We start from the raw sequence: 14,421 nt of genomic DNA, 5'->3' as shown, positions 1-14,421 counted from the left end.
GCATGAAAAATTAAGGGTAGTGTTGCTATTACATTTTATTTTAAAAAAGAAATCTTAATTTTGGTTTAAAAAGTGTTCATCCTCATTAATGTTTTATTTAGTTTAGTTTTACAATACTGGTATCGTTGGTTACGCTTAGGACTAGCTAAACGCGTTTAATGTTAGTAATATTGAGTTGAAACTGTTCATTGGTACGTATATTGCCATTGTAATAAATAAAGCTTGTTTTTGTTTTATTTTGCTTGTATTCTTCTATTAGGGATATTTACAGTTCCAAAATGTTAATAAAAGCAATAACTATGTTAATTAATTGTATTCGTAAGAACTTGTATTTAATTATTAACTGAAGTTTAACTAAAGCGATCCCTCTAGCGAGAATAACCTTAAACTTTGTGTTGGCGGAAGATGGCCGTCGCGTGCCGATTGTTGCTCTGATTGTTTACGACGGTTTTATAAGTTTTTCAACTAACTTACAGTTTTAAATAACATTAAAAATCTGATAAAGTAACTTGTATACACTTCTATTAACTTTTTATCAAGTGTTATTTATACTTCGTATTGTTCTTCACTCATAAAAAGTGTTCCGACTAGTGTGAGTAGAGTTACTAGTTTTCGAAGTGGTTTAACAGTGGAATGTTGTGATTAATTTGAAGTGGATTGTGCCTTTGGAATAGAATATTAAGGTGGTCCAGTATAAAAAGTCATAATTCAATTATAAGGTAAGTTATGGTTCATTTGTAAAACGTTGGAAACGAAACTTTTTAAAAGTTCAAGTTTGTTTACTACTATACCGCGCATGATCACTTCGGTATAAACTTCATTGGGATGTAAACGACTTTGGTGCAACTTTATGACCTTGTAGAATTAAATACGATTAAAGATAAGTTGAAAATTTATTCGTACAAGTTTCGATTAATCAATATCAATTTATTTTTATTTATTTAACAAAAATCGAAATGCTTATAAAAATATTCATTAATTTTGGTAATCTTTGGTTTACGATGGACAAAGATAATAATTAATAGGTAAAAGTTAAAATCTAAATTAGTTTATTTTTTACGGTCAACGAACTGAAGATCGTGATCGGTCCATATACAGGCTCCATCGCTGGCCGCTTTCTACTAAAAAAAAAACAAAGGTATAAGATGCCTTAAGAATAGGTTTTATCTACGTAATATGTATCTATATAGGTAGGTATAATTAGAGATGAAAATATTGTAATGATATAAGTTTGTTTTCGATTTATTTTGTTCGTGATTCGTGCTTAGCATAGATTTGGTTTTGACTATTTTAGTTAAATTTTATCAGATCATTGGCTATGAAGTAAAAAGAAGGTTCCTCGGAGATAATAAAATTAAGATAATTGTTTAATTGACGGAATTCTTTAATCTATAAGTTTATAAATTGATTGATGTTTTATATGCGATCGTAAACAAAATGTACTGCAGTTTTGTTCACGCATTGATTGCAGAGGGCAGATAAGGTATATCGTTGGTGATTGCAATTAATTACTGTACAAACTTTATTCTTATTTATTTAAGAAATATAAATAAGGTAATTACAAACAAAAGTTCGTAATCAGATAACAACAAACTTTGTTATTATAAAATATCTAATTGGGATTGTTTCTATGAAAACATTTTTTTGGCAACTGCCCGTAAAACTATAGCTAACGTGGATCATCCTAATCTATGGCTGATTAGGATGATCCTAATCAGCCATAGATTAGGATGACCCTGTAGAAATGGGCAAATCAAAATGGGTACTCAGAGTTTCTTAGCCTAGAATACTAAATCTACATAGATGGTCTTCCTTAGTGATCATCATACTATTTAATGCATCAGTCAGATAAAAAAGGTGTGCTGTGTGGTTTATTTTATACTCTGCTGTGTATTAGAGTTAATTATCGTCTATCGAAAATATTCAACTCTGACACGTGGTAATTTAATTCAATTATCTTTGAGCGACGTGAGAACCGCGCCCCTTCGTCTCCTCACCTCGAGGGGCCTCAGAGGGCACGGAAGGCGCTAACTAATAATTTAATTGCTGTTAAATCGGAATTAGTAATGCAAGTCGCGGTATCGTTTTAACTTCCGACCATAGTAAAAAAATGTCCATAGACAAAATTAGTCGATGGTATTTTTAGTGTTTAAAATGTATATATTTTTGTGTTTTAGTATTTTGTGTTTGATACAATGAATGCGGAGGAATTCCAGTAGGTCTGACATTACAATAAATGAAAATAATCTTACAACCCTTACCGTTTGCGTTCTCTTCCGATACTTCTCTCTATAAAAACATCAATCATCTCACTGATTCTTTTTGACCAAACAAAGACAACTCTATGTCTTTGTACATATGTTTTGGCAGTGAAAACCAAGGATACAACAAGGTGAAGGCTTACTAGTCCGTCTTGCTGTTGATTATTTCTATAAAAACTTAAGTCTAGTTGATTGTAAAGTTATGAAGTCAACCTAGATAAGCAAATGGTACGAATGAAGGTCGTGATCTCGCATTTGTTATTTAAAACCTCTTAACTTGAGCGTCAATTTGTCTTATGCTTTGACTATAGATACACGGACTAGGCAAAGATCTGGTGTACTAAATACATTATGCCACTTTTCGGGAGGTATAAGGTAAACGTCAAATTATAAAGTCTTATGAAGACATGTGGTATTTAAGATTTTACATACAAAACGATCATACAAGCAAGCAAGTTTGGAACTTGTTCGGTTTATTAGTAAGAAGGGAAAACGCGCTCGTGACAGGTCTTGTCTCTTAAAAGTCTAATGTCTTGTGCGTATGTGTTTGCTCGTAGTATATTTGTTTGCCAGCGCGAGCGTACTCTTCAGTATGTTTACCTTATTTTCCGAAATGGACGTACCGGAGTACTGTTGACGTATGGCTCTAGAGTCGAGAAACGCCTTCGGTATTTCGGTCCAAACAAATTTGGAAAATATTTGAAATTCCTTATCGTTGGAGCGTGTAAGAGGGTGTATGTGATTTATTAAGGTATATGTAATGTTATTTTATCGTTTTATGTAAATTAATATGTTTACAATACGCGATATTCTTCAGGGAAGAGAAAAGGATACGAAAACTCGTGCGTCTATAATACTGTCTCAAATAAACTTACCTTAATAAAAAAAATCCTCGACCGACTGAGACTCATTGAGAGTGCCATCTATTGGGTGCGTTTAAACACTTTTAATTTTAACAACATAAACTGTAATATTAAATGTAACATTTTCTTATTTTAAATATACTCGAAAAAATTAAAAAAAGATTCAGCAATTTAAAAAAAAAACGTTATGGCGAGTGAGATTTGAATTCATTCTTTTCGCTTATTAAAAAAAAAAATGTCGCTGTGATATACCCTATGATACTGCGGGGGAAAGGACGAAGAGAATAACAACTCACTCGTCAAAGTAGTTCAGTCGTTTAGGCTCTAGAACGTCACAATAGAATTTACATAAATACAATCCGACATACATAAAAACAAACATACGCGTGAAAAAATTACTCTCTTTATCAGTTGGGTAAAAAGCCACAATTTCATTTTTTTAAATTCTATATGATTAATAACCAGTGTTAGGTAATTTGACAAGATAAATATAACACAAATTTCAAAGAATTATCGTTTGAAAAACATTCACTATTGTTTGCTTTCTAAGTATTTGTCATTGTTCTTTTAACCTTTGAGCTATCTTTGAAGGTGTTTTTAAAATTCAATCAAAAACCTGTCCAATCAAACCTGTGAAATCATTAAACACGCGTTGTCGCGTGTAAGTAGAGAGTTTAAAATATTAAACCTCTCATATGACAACTTATTACATTATATGGTGTAAAAGAACGTATATATATTTTTATATCATAACCACTGCCCAGAGACATCCGCTATTGCAGATCCGTTATCTACTTCATCAGACGTAACGCGGAATTGCTTCCACTTCACGCTTCTGAAATCATACTACACTGTTTACTGTGGAAGTTATTGTTCAAGTTAATGATAAGTATTGGAAAAAGTAGCGCGGAAACATGCATTTTGCGAAGACATTCAAAGATGTGTGGTCAATCCGCACTGGGTCAATGTGCTTAACCAAGGCGTACCAAGCGTCTCTAATGTAGGGTAGGCTTTAGACCTCTATGGGTAGTAGTAGTAGCTAGTAGGTGCTGATGGCATGTATAGTAGTGAATTAATTGAGGCTGATGAGGATGTATTGTTTATGAAAATCCAGAGACCAAAGATAAATGGTAAAACCTATTTATTAATAAAATTCTATTTATTTTCGGTTTTTTATTGAAATATCAAGTAAAAAGATTCAATGCTTGTACTTTTAATCGCCTCGCACTGACTGTGGGTAGTCTGAAAATCCGAGTTATTCACTCGGTAACGGTAAGTAAAGTCTCCGGGGAGCATTGTGCAATTCAGCTTAAAGGTCTTAAACAAAAGCCTTAGTAAGTTGTGGTGCAGTGGGTATTTGTTCTCGTGGCGTCCGAGTCAACATTTGCACTGGCCCCTGTTTGTAGTGTTCGGGCTCTGTCATTAAATCTTTGGCTTTATGAAGCCGTCTGCTTGCTTCTTTAGATCGGTTTGTGGTAAATACTAAGACGTTTTGAAACCTTTTTTTATATGCACACTGAATTCTCTTTTAATTATTATATCGTTACTATGATCTTGTCGGTCAGTTGCATTATTTGTGAATTAATTAAACATTAGACTAAAAGAGAAATATATTATAGTCTTAACTAATCCGATTTAAGTTATATATCAATGTAAAGTTTTCCTGATTTTAGGAGAGTAGGGTTTACTTTTAGAAGTTAATAATAGTACCAGAAAAACTTAAACTAAACTTAAATTTTTAATATAAAATGTATCTCGTTTTTTTTAATATAAAATCATAACACAAAATTTTATTCAACTGTATGTTATTTAGAAAATTTATGTTACTTATTTTGCGAGAGCTCCTGTGTTAATAATCCTAAAAGGAAGCTAGAATGTGTGAATTTTGCAATGAAAATTCGGCATCAACATAAAAGCCTCGAAGGCTTTGAAAGTTGAGGAAAGTTTTAACATTGGCGATGGCTCTCTGAATTTGGACGTGTGTAAATAATATGATGTAATAACTTTATACGAAATATTAGATGTTGAATCAAATTTAAATGTTTTGTGTATAATTTTGTCTTGCTCTTCTGTGTTCTGAAAACACAGAAAAATATACTCGAAACAAATGAAGTCACATTATGATAGATAGTTCAGTTTCTTTACCATACTCTTTGAAAACAAAGGTATAATCTTTTTCTTTCTATCTACACATAAACATATTATTTATATGTCGTCAATACAATTTAACGGTTAAAGAAACAGATTAGTAGATTAGTTCCAGAACGTATACTTTGGTGAAATGTCTACTTAAGTTTAACTTTTGCTTGTCAGTTTATTCCAATATAATACTCTTCGATTAGTTCTGTTAGGCATTGAAACAGGAAAATACTTAGTACTAGTTAAGGATACTTTAGTGTTTGAATCCTAACTTAAAATAACCTAACACGTGCGCGACAACAATACCGTTCATTTACAAACATTACCCATCTCAACTGCAAGGGCTGTTAGCATCTGTTTTATATCAATACTAAAGAGATCCGTTGTAGCGTGAAGAAGGCAGTTATTGATCGTATTGGTTGACTCATTTGTCTAATTATAAACCACTCATGAATAGTTCAGAAATAAGCCACATCAATTATCTAGAAACAGAGTGGAATAGAGGCAGTGGTCATAAACATTTGCCTGCCTCTTCGTCGTAATTAAAAAAAACACAGTAAGACGCCTATGTATTCTTTCAGATTATGTCCTCCTTCTGTGCCAAATTTCATCGCATTCATCAATTTCGGATTTATAATGTTATTAAGACATTTAATAAATTTCTCTACCGCGCTAAGATTTCTCTGACCGAACCTTATTTGGATAACAACTTAACCGTCACGTAGCCAGGCAAGTTTGTTCGGGTAAATTGTGGTTTTTAAATTTTGTTCCTTGTGACGTCATTTTACAGTCTTCATATCATATCACTACCATGCTAAGTCTCTGTTAGAAGTTTGGTAATAATTATTGAAGTTTAAAGTGCCATAAATAATGTTCCGACCTACTTCGAAACGATTTTTACTACTCTTATAAAGTACTTTTAAGTTCTTACGTCGTGACCCAACGAGCGAAGATTTGCTTTCCTTCTATTTTATATAACCAAGTGGATTAATATCTTTCGCTTCTTGTTGATATACCGTTTTCTTCTTATTTTTTTTTTAGTAGATAATAGTTGATCACTAACATATTAAATGTTAATAAAATACAATTAAAAGAAAATCTATACAAGTTTAAACTCTTTTTTAATGTACTGGCCAGTTACATTTAAGCAACTGGCCAAAAATATTGTGTATTTTTTATTTTATTTACTTAATTTTTTTTAAAATTGAAATACATATAGAACAATATATAAAACAGAAACATGTTTTGTATGTTTACCTACGTCATAAAATATTCGCTAACATTACTGAGATGAAAACTTGGCACTATTTCACTATTCTTTGTATTTATACAATTTTTATGACTGTGTTTTATTATTTATTAAGTGAATATTTATAAATCGCTTTAATTTAAATATATTTTAATAACGGCTTCATAGTCGTATACAAATCAAACATTAGATGAAACTACACAACTTAATTTTAATGGCGTTATTACAAAAATTATTCTTAATTTTTATGTATTTTTTTAACTTACTTTTTTTCTAATATATTACTGTATTACATTATATCTGTATTAGTAAAATATTATCTTCAATTCATATCTGCCCTGCACATAATTATACTTTCCTCTCATATACCGGATGACTGGTAGAGAATGCCTTTAGGCATTAAGTCCTTCTTGTACTTATAAAAGTGCTAAAGAATAAATAAATAAATAAATAAATAATTTTTATACCACAGGTAAAACATAAATAATTTAAACAATTGTTTAAATCTTAAAAACATTTTAAACAATTTGAACACAAATAATATAATTTTTTCGTGTTTGACATAAAATGTTGAACGAGTATATGTCAGGTCTATGCGCTTCTTAAACCCGATTAGGCTTTGTTATTAATGTTACATCAATGCTGCGTAGATTTTTTCATGGTTATTTGGCTGCTGCCTTTTTTTATCATTTTGTATAAAAAGAAACCCAGCTATAGTAGCTTCTTTAATCTATTATGACTTTGTCAAATGTAGAATTTCTTGCTTTAATATTACTGCGGGTAATACTATCTAATACATTGAGGTTCATATCCTTTGTAACCAAACGTCCCATATCCACAAAATAATGGAAACTTTCCATTCAATTTATGAGAGTGCTAAACGTGGATAATAAAGGAATCTAATCGACTGGTGACTTATCCATCTGCTAATATAAAATTTCTCCAATAGCTGTCAAAGTGTCATAGAACGCTGATGCATTGATTGGGAAATACCATTTGAATTAACTGTTTTGTTTAAAAGCGTGCCAATCATTTGCTTTCCTTTGCTAGATGTTGAATTATTAATTATAATCGTATTTGATTTTTTTAAAGGTAAGAATATGTTAGTGTAGAATACCACTGCTGTGACACTTAAAAAAAAAAAGGTGAATTGATAACCTCCTTCTTTTTGAAGTCGGCTAAAAACAATTGACGACAATGAAGTTGTACTTTTCATTCAACTTTTCATTTTTCTGCTTCGATATTTTTATAATTATCAGTTAAAATTACATCCTTATTTTCTTATAGACCACATATTCTGTTTTCTCATCTCTCTACCCAAAAAAAAATCTAGCTACCTTTAATAGTATGTAGAAAAATATCAAGAATAAACAGTAGTGTTGTATAAATCCAAGGCAATTTCATTAACACTTAGTGAAACAGTATAGCTAAATGCGTTCCGCCCCGGCCGTAGTGAGGGCTTAAAGGCTGATCTCATCGTCCGTATTCCATTTTATGCAACACTTGTAGACCGTGTTATATTATTAGCTTCTACGTAGCAAAATGAATTATTAGAAGCTTTTAGATAATTGTTTCAGGTTGCTATTATGATCAATCGCCAATCTTCGTTAGGGATTTTTTTTAAGAGAAGGGGACAAACGAACTTCGGCTTGAACACCGAAGTGATCATAAAAACAAAGTTTAGTAACGCCTTGCTAATTATAATAGCAATAGTAAATAAAATTTATCAAAGGGGTAGGTAGATTTTCTTTTAGTACAATTTCGGTACAACTCTGGCTTTTGATTCTATCTGTAACATAAAGTATAGAACAGATGCAATCTTTGGGTACTATAAATATTTAAGTAAATCCTTTGTGGTTATAAAAGTTAGAATTAAGTCACCTAGTCATCAGCTTTTATTTACAGGGTGGTATTTTTTTTGGAACGAAGTTCCTTATCGCGCGTTGTGAAAGGGGGCTAGACGGAAAAATTCTTACGAAAAGTTGTCACGACACTTTTTGCTACTTCACCATGGCAACGACGTGACAATATATAACGAAAATTCATAGAAATAAAATGTACTTGTGAAGACTTAAGTTTTTTATTCATAGAATAAACGTTGGTTCCTTTAAGTTTTTTATTTATAGAATAAATAAATAAAATAATTATTAATGTCTGTAATATTGAAAAAATGAGATAAATTCTTATGAACTTAATATTAAGTATGACCGGCGAAAGAACTAAAAGCGATTTCAGTAATTTACGAGCGCATAATTTATCAGCACGAATAAATTTCGGATCACCATCTGCATTTTCATAATCTGCACTACCCTATGCGCGGGCGGAGAGTGCAATAAATATTGTATGCTTGGGGGTTGCACGATATTTGCTAACTTACAACCCCTGCTACTGAACAGGGGTTGTATCATTCTATTCATAATATGTTCCGAATTTGCGAACTCACCAATCAAATGATATACGACTTTATGTGACATAAAATAGAGTACAAATTTCAATTTTGTATACCAAGTTTTTTTACCACGCTAGATTTATGTTGCTTATTACATTTTATTCGGTCGAAAACATGTTGACTGATGGATGCAATTCCCTTCTTTATTACATACGTGTTAGGGGCTATTTGTCTGACGCTCGCTTACGGTGTATTTTTATGGTATGAACACGAACCGAACCCCTTTTTCGTCGAGATCGTAAATTATCTACTTAGGTTTGCATTTGGCGATAAATTGGTTTTAATTCCTTGTCCAATTGTGGATGGAACGTCAACAGTTATTCATTTTGATGTCCCAATACAAATATTTCTTGGACATAAAAAAGTATTTTTTAATATTACTTATGTATTAATATTATAAATGCGAATTTTTAAACGGATAGATGCATGTATGTTTGTTTGAAGGCATCTCCGGAACGGTTCAACGGATCTTGATTAAATTTGGCACAGGTGTAGAACATAGTATGGAAGAACAGATAGGCTACCTATTACGTTTTTTGACGGAGTCGCCTCTACAGCTAGTAAATAATAGGAATAGAACTTAAACTCTTGCAAACTTTATCGATAACGACAACCCATACATAATAACTCACCTAAGCTATTAAAAGTGGGACAAATATTTTTTTGCACTTGAATTCGCCGAAATAGCGAAGCTACCGCTGCTTATAGACATCCTCAATTCCAGATGCTTTGCCATTCTTTAATCGACGGACGAGAAAACGCACAGAAATAAAATGTTTCCTATTTTTTACTTTTTTTTAAATGTTTCATCTAAGCGTCCCCTTACCCTTCAAATCCAGAACGACGGAACGCGGAATTACTTCCACTTCACGCCTGGCTTCTGCATGCTATTACACCGGGCGACCCATTCGTACAACAGATGTTGTTGCTGGCGTCTACCACTGTTCGGTTTTAATTTTTTCGCCATTCATCAAACAAATCGTTCATATGCGCACCTAACTCTGCATTAAGAAGGTAAGATCGGAGATAATATCTATAGAGTTATTATTTATCAGATGTAGATGTCGCTTTTGTACTTACCTAATCTTTATGCCTGATATCTCCGGTCACAGGTCATGGGATACCGATACCGTAACTTGCTCGTTGCTTACTCCAAGAAATCCATTTAAATTCAGGCTTTATTGAGATACGTTTAGGTTTGAATTTCGCTTGACTGTACTTTCTAAGGATCAGTGTTCGATGCCATTCCGTAGATACGCTGCAAAGAACTCGATGTGAATCCCGACCTATTTCTAAACGTGATGAATTGCTCTCCCGTTTATTATCAGGCCGTCTGATTGAATTATTTGAGAATTTCTGTCACTCCATGTTATTTATTGCTTCTATTTTCTATTTTACATTTTAAAGTTATTTTAAGAGATTTTTAACAATTTACAGAATGCCTTCAGTGGAATTTTAAATTGATGTTTAAATTGCCGACCGTTTTATAGACAGTAGTAGTTCTCTTAGTGTTGTTTTTTTTATAGAAAACAAGCTGTCGGAACTTTTTTATCTTGTGTGCATTTTTTTATTCCGCGCGGACAGAGTCGCGGGTAAAAGCTAGTCTTTAATATTAGTAAGATGTACGAGACAAATCTTACTATACCATAGTTTAAATGCCATTCTGGTATTAAATACATTATTGACCTACGTGCAAGAAATATAGTATGTTTCAATTAAGGACTCGTGCGTCGATGACCGCAATCTAATGCATTTATATCATAGCTCAAATATTTGTGACCAACGCCATCGTATCTCCAGTGTCAATTATGTCAAAATTAGTAAGACATTTTGGGTGTACATAAATTTTATCGATGTCGATACAATGGCGTTTGTCACAAACATTCGTGCTAGGTCCATTGTCATCAATTAAATAGTAGATGTGGCATATAAATAATGAGAGTTGTAAAGACGGTGGATTAATAAAGTCAGTCGTTAATATGCATTCATAAGATGTTGTTTTATTTTACTAGTATCCCAATACTACAGTAGACGTATATTCAATTAGAGGTTTTTATACTCATCTTGAGTTAATATTTTAACTAACTCCAGCAGTTTTTTTATGTCAACACGCTGTAATGATACGACATAATATATTCTTGTTTAGATATCAGGTAATTTCCCATGGGCAAAACTGAGACGAAGTTTCCTTTTACAATGTGACGTATTATTTTTAACAGCGAAAGGACGGGTAAATAACCTTATAAGTTTTAACCACAGTTGTGGAATTTATAAAAAGGTCAGCCCTTTAGTTAAAATTGTCTCTAAAATAGATTACACAAGAAGTAAACCGCGTAAAAAAATATTTGCTAAAATAATTAACCAAAATAAGTTAGGTCATAAAAAGGGTTCTCGATTCTGTTGTTTTTTAGGTGTTTATAATTTTTTTCTGTCTGAAAATTATTTTGTGTCTGTGACTTACTTTCTTAAATATTGCCAGTTATAAAACTGACGTAAAAAACTTCTTCGTCTGCGTTTTTCTAATACATTAGTGATCCTTAACGACCAAAAAAGAATGTTATTAATAATGTTTATTTAGTTTCCTTCGTCTTTTGTGAGCGTTTTGGGGGATGTCGTTTATTTCCTTATAATTTTTCCGGCCTACCGATTCCGGTTTTCAAAGCCATTAGTTGTTGCTTTGTCTTTAGTATGTTTACCCCTCACTTAATAATATTGCGGGTAACTTGACACCGTTTAATTTGACTAATTTTCATTTCATAAAGTGGCTATCTATCATATTGTAATCTAATGTTTTTAGTTTATAACAAGGCATAAACTTTGTAGACATAAATCGCTCGTAGAAGGAGACGTACTGTTGGTTTCTAAGACCAAAATCCCAGTTTAAAACATATTGATGTCTCTATTTTGTCAAAGAAATTGACAAGGATGGCAATATGTTTTATACAGAGATTTTAATCTCAGGAACTAACAGTTATACAGTTTTATATATTGCTTTGAATGTTTATCGAATATGCTTTTTGTAGATAAAGTGAAAGTGTGAGAGAAAAGATAGAAAGAGTAGTTCTGCAAATGAATATATAATATAATGTGAGAGAAAATCGTTTTTTAGCTATCTTATAATTGACATAGTTTACCGCAGATTATGTACCGTTTTTTAATTTTTTATTTAAGTATGTTTAGAAGTTGCCTAAGCTAAAAAAATATAGGTAACGCCACAATACGAAGCGATGAACAAACACAAGTTCCGTGCATTATATGCATTCGGCGGAGGACGACATATTTTCAAAATCCTTAAATCCACTGGTGTTAATATGAAGCATAGATAAGCGTGTAATAGTTTTTAAAATGTTGAGTTCATTAAGCAAACTATTAGTCGTTGGTTTCTAAGACCAAAATCCCTGTACAACATATTCATTTAGTGTTGTTATTTCTGTTTTCTCAAAGCTAATGAGAGGGTAGCGATATGTTATGCAGGGATTTTGGCTTCGGAAACCAACGATAAGTCCTCTTACAAGCGTTTCTAACAGCTTCAACGTTTTAAAGCACGCATTTGACATATCCGTCTCGTATCACTGAATAATGGATTTGGGCCATTAAAATATCTGCCTCGGCTGCCCCTGTCTGTCTAAATATAACCGTACGATGCGCCGTGACAGCTAAATGTTTATTTGTGGATATCTTTTGAGGATATTCGGATAGTAGACGTTTTTTAAGTTGGTAAACTGGTTTTGTATATGAAGCCAAAGTTTTATTGAAATAAGACGTTCAATACATAGACATTGTTTTACTGGTTTGAAAACTTATGTGTTGCTTACAGTTTCCTACAAAATATTTGTTGTTTTATTTTTGACTAGAAGTCACCGCGACTAGATCAGTGCGGATTTAAGAAAATAAGCATCAGTAAATTTGTCTCCAAGGAATAATATAGTTTTTAAACGTGAAAGAATTTTTTTTAAATTGGTTCAGTAGTTACGGAGCCTGTTCAATGCAAACAATATTTTTTTTTCTTTTTTGGCTCCGAATCTACTGATCCGATTTGAAAAATTCTTTCACTGTTTGGGTGCTACATTATCCCCAGGTGACATAGGCTATGTTTAATACTAGATTTTTTTTAAATTTCGCGCGGACCATAATTAGTCGCGGGCGATAGAACATTAATACTTTTATATCTTTTAACTATATCTAAACTAGGTAATATTACAAATAGCTTCGGTAAACTATTAAATTTTATCTTTATTTAGAGCCAGAGCACATATTGAATTTATCTTTAAGAGCAAGTAACACACCTGTGTCAGATATCACTGTAAATATTACCTTTTTTTAAAAGTAACGTTAAGTGACAAACTTTTATTTGTTTTCTTTTTATCTTCGCTTTTTTTTGTAAAAAGCTTTATGTCTTATGTTTGATAAATGAAGTTTGTAGCTAGTAATAAGATTTAAGGTGGATGACTGCTTGGGAACTAAGGCTGAAGAAATTATGTGAAAGAGGATATGCGTAAGAAGGGGGTGAGAGAAACATGATAGTAGATACTCAGCCGACTATACGAAGGGAAAATTACAGTAAGATTATGATGTATAGGTAACACATGTCTCACGCCCGTAACCTAGAGTTGTAGGCAGAGACTACGGACCTCCATTTGGCATGGTATTGACATACCACTCTCGCTTCTTTTACGTGAGTGTTTCACGGCCCCGATCGACACTTGTTAATGATTTAATAATTTTGTTAATTTTCACTCTTAATTTAATTTTTAACCTTAACTTTACTAACATAGTTATAAGTATTATTTTACTAACAATGTATGGACTTATAATGGTCTGAATTAAATGATTCTTATTTTTATTTTTTATTTTTAATCTTCTTTCGTTCATCCTTTCAACGTGTCCAAACCATCTAAGGATACCATGTTTAGGTATGCGAATTCAAATGTAGGAAATGTAAGTTAAATTAAATGGCGACTTAATAGGTCTTTTAATAATAGTCTTCATATAAATATTTTCACGTTTACTTTATCTAATATCGTAACATTTTTTTTAAAACGAGTTGATATTAAACATTTGTGTAGCGTAATTTTATGATAAATAATACGAGTGGACTATGTATTTACATACATAAAGTGTTCCAGGCACGAAAGTAAACATATCTGGTATTTAAGTCACGTAAATACTCTGTACAGAAAATGTTGTGCTGATGAACCCTTTAATAAACCAATGGCGAAATAGAGTGGCACGTCTCATATAAATGGCCGTTTAACTATATTCACTGAATATTTTTCGTTGAAATTCGAAATCTATACGTTTTACATATGTAATACTTGTTATGTTATTGCCTTTGTATTTGAGTTTAATATTTGAGAATAATACTTAGAATACTTACATTTAAATTTTCACAAAAGAAATAATATTCTTTATTCAATTTGAACTTCTAAATAATATCAAAAGATTTCATACCGTATCGTA

General features: G+C 31.9%; 1 protein-coding gene across 1 annotated transcript in view; it reads left to right on the top strand.

Annotated features, from left to right (window-relative positions):
- The first annotated feature begins 405 nt into the window (after positions 1–405).
- LOC106716885 overlaps positions 406–14,421 on the top strand; it is a 322,836-nt gene continuing 308,820 nt past the window's right edge. Inside the window, exon 1 of the mRNA XM_014510542.2 lies at positions 406–719. The gene's annotated coding sequence lies outside the window, so the exon portion shown is untranslated. The remainder of the gene's footprint in view (positions 720–14,421) is intronic.

The sequence above is a fragment of the Papilio machaon genome, chromosome 23 (assembly GCF_912999745.1).
Source record: "Papilio machaon chromosome 23, ilPapMach1.1, whole genome shotgun sequence".
Taxonomy (NCBI): domain Eukaryota; kingdom Metazoa; phylum Arthropoda; class Insecta; order Lepidoptera; family Papilionidae; genus Papilio; species Papilio machaon.
This window is presented reverse-complemented; position numbering and strand designations above follow the sequence as displayed.